We start from the raw sequence: 7,123 nt of genomic DNA on the forward strand, positions 1-7,123 counted from the left end.
GAGTTATTTAGGCGATATATTTAAAAAAACTAAATATATTAAATAAATAACTTCAAGGAGCAAATAACACTCTTTTCAGTGCAAAAGTGAAGATATTTGGTTTCATTACCTTTATTGAATTACATCAGGCATATATTTTCAACAAAAATTTTGAAAAGCTTCATTGGCTCCAAAAATGTAGAATGACTGATACCGCTATACATATTATAGTCGATCTTCTGAAATTTTTATTAATTGATTTAAAAGAAAGTTTTTCTGATTTGAAACAAATTTATTTCCCAACTTTGCTGATGCAGCCAATGTTAGTGGATTTGGCTGATATTTCAAATATGCAATATCAAGAAGAACTGTCAGAAATGCAAAATGATGAGTCAATTAAAACATTACATAATATAAAAGGAGCGATGGCATGGCATGGCTTTGTGAGGAAATTGAAATCAAATATCTAAATGCAAGAGAACTATTGTTACCGTTTCCATCTTCGTATTTAGCTGAATATAATGGCATAAATAATTTGCTGTTAAAAAAAGAAATCAACTGTATATAACTTTTTTCCCAATGACGGGTTTTGCCTATCACGTCATTGGTCACTCCTAAGGCCAGAAGTAGTAGCTGTTTTATTGTGGAGGCACCTAATAGGCAGTCATCATTACCTCCTAGGAAGATACAAACAATTTTACATCCATGCCTTCTCTGGGATTCGAACCCGGGCCCTTCAGTATCGCAGTGAGGCTCCCTTGACAGCTGGGCGGCACGGGATGCAATGAAACGGGGCACTTGGAGACTGAAGTTAACTAAATTGGAACCTGACATAAAATCTCTTTGCAGCAAGCATCAAGTGCAAGAATCTCGCTCAATTTAAATAATAAATAATTACTAATACCATAGAAAAAAACTTTCATTAAGATTATTTTGTACTTGAATTTCATTTCTCTATTATATGTTTTGAAATTTTACTTACTGTGCTTGCTCATAAAATTTCCTAGTGATTTCTTCTTAAAACCTATCATTCAAGTTTCTTTCATGAACATTTCAATTTTGAATATTAAAAATTATGTATATGCTAGAGCAGCATTTCCTTAACTGCGGGTAACAGGACCTGCAGCAAGGGATTGCCTAAAAATTTAGCAGTTTTGATGCTTCTTTAACTTATTATAATAATTTTACAATTACCAAATATTTTTACATAATGTATCTGAAAATAGATAAAGATAAAAGACAGTATAGACAAAGGAAAATGTTTCAAAGCTTTCTTTTTATAATAGAAACGTTCATTTTACTGGCTTTGCATGCAATGCTGTCGTTTCGTCTGTTACTTATTTAAAACTTTCACATTGTTCTATGTCTTAAAATTAGAAATTACCTAAAACTGAAATAGTGTATTACAGTACTAGTGAAAAAATGGACAGTTTCACACATGCATGTGTTGGATTTGCGCAATACTTATGGGGTCTCACAAAATTTTCGTAAATATTATGGGGTCCTGGGGGTGGTGAAAAAATCTCAGTGATAAAAAGGGGTTGCAACTGAAAAAAGTGTAAGAAACCCTGTGCTAGAGGAAGCATAAGAATTTCAGAAAATATTAGGCGGCACAAAAAAAGCTTAGGAAACACTGGTCTAGAGCTTTGTGACACAATGCTGTAGCAACTCTGTGGTCGCTTCCTGAAACCACAAAGCAAATGCCATATATAAGTTGTTTACATATGCAGTTTAATTATTGCTGTATTTTTATTGTTTGTGGTAGAAATGATACTGTGCAATGAATAACTTTTGAAATTTATACTTTTGGCTGCAGAGAAACAAATGTGATCGTTTGATTAGTTTTTGTTATGGATTGTTTTTGAAATTAATTTTTACGTGATGCTTTATATATTTAGTTAAATTGTTTTTGTTAATGCTATTATTATTGATTCTCTATTGGTCACATCAACAGAAATGGGGAAGAACAAAGATGAAAACTAATGCATAGTATTTACTAGAATATTACTAAAAATTGAGGGTGTTTTGGTATAATTTTATGTAACACTTGTGTTTTCAGTAAAGCTTCTTACAAAATGCAGTGAATAAACATATGGGAATGCATCATTCATAATGCGCAGTTGAAAAATTTTAACACTTTCATTGCTGTTTATTCCTGTTAATTAATAGGCTAAATCATGTATTTATTGAAAGATTATTTCTTGATGATGATGTTGTTTCGAAGGTGTATGGAGTCAGTTTTAAGCTTTAAGAAGAGGATGTATTGAATTAACTGTTAGTTTGCGAAGTTGTTTTGATTGGTAATAACTGCAAAAAACAATCATAATAAGTAGTTTGAAATTTTTATTCATTAATGTACATGAGATGCATTGATATAGTATAGTTCTCTTGCTAGTTTTCCCAAAGAATGTAATTAAAATTATGAATTAAAAAAATGAGACAAATAATGTTTCACAGTATATGAATTTTCAGCATTTTCAATTTGAAAGTATTCTTGAAATTTTTATTTTTAGATTTTGTAAGTCTGAGAGAAGTTCAAGTAGAAGCAAAGTAGCCAGCTGGGAAATCTCCATTTTAAGGTATTTGTTTTTTGCATAAAAGTTTTAAGTGTTTAGTTTATTTTTAGCCCAAAGGACATTAGCTCAGAAAAGCTATTAATTTTGTTTTGGCATTTTGCGTTGAAAACTTTAAAAGGCTGTATCGCTTTTCAAATGTTATCACCTTGTGTTATATTTAAAGAAATTAAATAATGAAGAATCTGCATAAATGTATGTTTCTTGCATTGTGATACAACAACAGTACCTAGAGAGATCAAATTTTGGTTCCGCCCGAGTATGGTTATCTGGAGGCCCAAATTTAGAATTTGTTTTATTATTTATTTCATATTTTGTAAAACATTAATGAACTTTTGATTAACAAGTTCAGCAATAGCAACACTGTGTGTGTGTTGGGGGGGGGGGAATTATCTCCAGTGTGTGAGACTATGTATCAGAAATTCTAAAGATGTGCTTTTTAAACATTATTTTGTGATATTGCTGTTGAATTGAATTTTGCGGTTTAAGTGTGAAGAACATGATATTTAATGAATGTACTTGTTGGTTATCCAGCACCTGCTGATGTATTACCCAAAATGTCACCCATAACTCTGTTGTGAGTGTTCAGCAGCCCTAAAGGCTGTTCTAGATTTTACCACCAAAATAAGATTTCTGTTTTTCTTTTCTTTTTGGAGAAAGAGGTTAGAATCAAGACTTTTTATTTTAATGTCAACTTCAGTCAGTAGTGGTAATGGCATAGCTAGGGTGGGGGAAGGAGTGACATCTGTCTCCAGGTGCAGCATCCAGGGGGCACAAATTGATGTTAAGAAATTTAAAATTAAATATTTTTAATTTTTGGCACACAGAAGGGGTGCAAAATCTTCAGTTGTCCCCGGGTGCTGAAAACCCTAGCTACTCCTCTGGGTAGTGGGGTAAAATTCATTATCATTTATCTTCTTACTTGGAGGCATACATAAGCTGTAGAGAATAAAAATCTGTTTGATACCATTTTGATTGCAGTTAGCTTTCTTTGCTTTTTTAATTTATTTGTCATCAAACAAAATTTGGTGTTTGGATCTACATATATCGAACCAAGCAAGATCTTATTGTCGAACAAACTAGTTTCTCTTTTCTTTATTGAAGAAATGATTCCTTGTGCAATAAACTCTCCATTTCAGAAAAAACAAACATCATTCTTCCATTCTCGCCTCCTATTAATTCTTCAGATAGTAGCTTTTTTGTGGCTATATATGGTGTAAAAGAAGAGTTTCCAATTCTGCAAGATCATTCCAGTCTTTCTGTTAGTGAAACATTAGGGTTATCTACATCTTCTAAAAAAGTTCTTAATTCTAACAACCTCTATATCATAAAATATGTACTTCATTGCATTGCTTGGTCAATAATTGCTCCTTTTTCTGCTTGCTTCCTAAGAATGCCATCCATTTTGGGATTTCTTGATGCTATTGCTGCTTCCTTAAATTTACCAATGAGATTTGTAACAAAATGAATCAGTTTAATCAATAATGACCAATATCACATCCATCCTTTTCCCTTATATTTATTTATTAATATGTCAATAAAATATAAAGTAACTATTTATTAATGTATATAGTGCATAAATAAAAATAATAACTCAGTTTGTAATTAATTTTTTTTTTTTTTTTTCAATTCACTTTAATTTCATTTCAAACTGCCCAACAAAAACTGGAGCTGGAGTCGACGTCTTTTACCTAAAAATCTGGCTTGTTCCCATTCTGGGCCCACCAGCAGCCGAGCGGTAAAGTCACTGGACACTGGTAGTTCGGTCCGAGGTTCGAATCCCGCGAACGGACTGGCTGCATGGGTGCTTTTCCCCATGTGTAATGTGTATACGAGCCAGTTTCCCTTAGAAAGTCCTCCACTAAGACATCCCTCCCCTTAGGCAAATAGCCCTAGTGTGCTTTGCCATAATTAAATAAACCAACCCATTCTGACTCCACATTCTAAAAGCTGAATGTCAATAAAGTTTAGTTTGACTAGTAACATGGATTCTTCTATTGTCAGCACCATTTATTAGTTTCGTTTGTAAATGACCAGGTAATTAGGTTACATGAAGCTGACATGATCTAAAATATGGAATCGCTGAAGTCCTTATCTCGGACTTTGTTCTATAAATAAGTTATTCATACGAGAAATGGAAACTGGAAATTGAGTGTTATGATTGGGGTAGTTGAACAGAACTGTTCCTTTTTTTTTTTTTTTTAAATGTGCCTTTTTATTGGCAACTTATTTCAAAGGACTGGTATTATTTTTAAATGTCTATTATAGTTGGTAATCCATCTAGCTATCAGTGAAATTAATTATGGATTTATTATATAATCTTAATATCATGCATATAGAAGTTGAATATGAAATGCTTTGAACACATGAAAAACAACTTTGAAATAACAAACTTAATAATATCTCAGCCATATGTTTTATAATTTTAATATTTTAACTCTTTTCTACTATTAATAGTGGCATTTCATTTAACTACTTTTTACACCTTTGCTTCATGCCTTATTTTGCCATACACTTCCTCTGTTCTGAGATTTATGTCGATGTTATTGGCAAGTAACCTAGTTTAAATTGAGAGGAAGAATTGTAACCTTGTAACTTGTGGTAGAGACATTTTGCTATTGATACAATCTTGCATCTGAAGTTACTGCTAGAGTAGTTTGCTGGACATTATGTTTGGGTTGGTAAATGCAATTTCAAATTAGGTTGTCTGATTGTGCATTGCAATAGTAGCCAGGCTAGTTATACTTCCAGTTTAGCTGAATGTCTCCCTGAGTAGATGAGAGACTACACCGAGTAGTAGTGAGGAAAAAAAAGTTAATATTTTATATTCTTGTGATTGTTGCATTTACAATCAGTTTAAGATAAGGCCAGTAATTCACCACTGCACCTAAGGTAAGGTTTGAGAAGCAAAGGGGATACAGGTACCTTAGAACAACCTCTCAAATGTTATGCTTACTGTAATGTTGATGATGTGTCGTATTAAGTTTTCCCATATCTGTGTTTTTTACTGATGATTATTACATGTGTAGATGTAATTCCTGTGTATAAAATTTCAGTTTTTAATGTTTCTTTTTAATATATAGTAAAATTATCTGTTATTTTTGCTACAGAAATATATGAATATTATTTAAAAATTAATTTAACTGTCAGTGTTTCTTTCATGATACAGAAATTATGCAATTAAACACTTTATGAATTTTTCAAGACAACAAAACCTTAAGCTGTTCTTTAGATTTGAAAAATATTTTTTCTTCCAACAGCATAAAAAGTATCTAAATCTGGAATGAAAATGTACCCAACAAATGAAATGTTCTATGAGTGCTTCAGTCCAGAAGAATACAATAATTTTCAGTTTTGGCGTGAACCCATAATGGAAATCACCCTCGAAGATTTTGAATTACGTGATGTGATGGATAAAGACGAAACTGTTTTAAGTCAATATGATTCTTTTCTGTATTGGCGAGATCCTATTCCTGATTTAGATGAACTGTAAAAACAATTGAATATCTTGCTTTTACCAAGATTAATATAATTCAGTATTTATGTATTTAAGTGAAATACATTATGCAAATTGCAGTTAAGCACAATTAGTTTGATTCTGAAAGCATAATAGCTGAAACAATATAATAATGCGCTTGAATTTATTATAATATATACAGATATTAACATAAATATAAAAAGTAATCAGATACAAAGCAAATTTTCATGTGAATGTTTTAGAAAATTTATGTAAATATATATTACATGTTGTCAAATATCCCTTATTACAATACTTGTAGCCAAAAACAATTGTATAAGTAATGCATTATCCTAGAACATTTAAAAATTTTCTCCCATGTTCCAAAATTATTTGAGTAATTTTTTCTTATATGACCATTTGCTGTAATTAATTTTCTGATCTTAGTATTACTTGATGTAATTAAGATAATTTATTTTCTTTGATATTTTTGATAAAATGTCAGTGATAGACATTTTCATTATCATCAAATGATTTAATTTTAGAGCTGAAAAATTTAGAAAATTTTCATTGTCATGACCTTATATCTAAACAGTGATCATAACTGACATGACAGTGGTTAAATATTTTATAATAGTTAGCATGAGATTTATATGGCATTCTTTTGATTATTTTCATTATTGTGTGTTTTAAGAAGTGTAATTATTTGATTACCTTATGTATATTTTACTGTAGTCAATAAAAAAGTTTATAAATATGTTGTGTTTTATCTATAATTGTATATATGGTATAAAATAGAGAAATGCAAGGGGTTAAAAAAACACTTCAGCTCTAAAATTAAATAAATTCAATGTAGCATTGATTTTATTTAAAATAATTTCCAATATGAGAAGAAATTTTTCATAAGCGCAAGCATTTGTCATAATTTGTTGATAAGTAGAACCTTTGCATAAGAATTATAAACCTTTGGGTTAATAAAAAAAGTAGCCTTTGAAATTGCAATTTTTCCCCTTGCCATGTATTGAATAAGAGATTAAAAACAGTGCAAATATTTTTCAAATAATTCAATAATAGTCATCAAGAAGTAAGTTTCCCATTAAGAAATGGAAACAAG

General features: G+C 30.7%; 1 long non-coding RNA gene across 2 annotated transcripts in view; it reads left to right on the forward strand.

Moving 5' to 3' along the window:
- LOC118189137 (uncharacterized) overlaps positions 1–6,766 on the forward strand; it is a 30,732-nt gene extending 23,966 nt beyond the window's left edge. For both annotated transcript variants that reach the window (XR_015043312.1, XR_015043313.1), the window contains 2 exons: positions 2,493–2,558; positions 5,813–6,766. This is a non-coding gene — a long non-coding RNA (uncharacterized LOC118189137). The remainder of the gene's footprint in view (positions 1–2,492; positions 2,559–5,812) is intronic.
- The last annotated feature ends 357 nt before the right edge of the window (positions 6,767–7,123 follow it).

This window comes from Stegodyphus dumicola, chromosome 10, assembly GCF_044657685.1.
Source record: "Stegodyphus dumicola isolate Sdum_Otavi_A_Nest chromosome 10, ASM4465768v1".
Taxonomy (NCBI): domain Eukaryota; kingdom Metazoa; phylum Arthropoda; class Arachnida; order Araneae; family Eresidae; genus Stegodyphus; species Stegodyphus dumicola.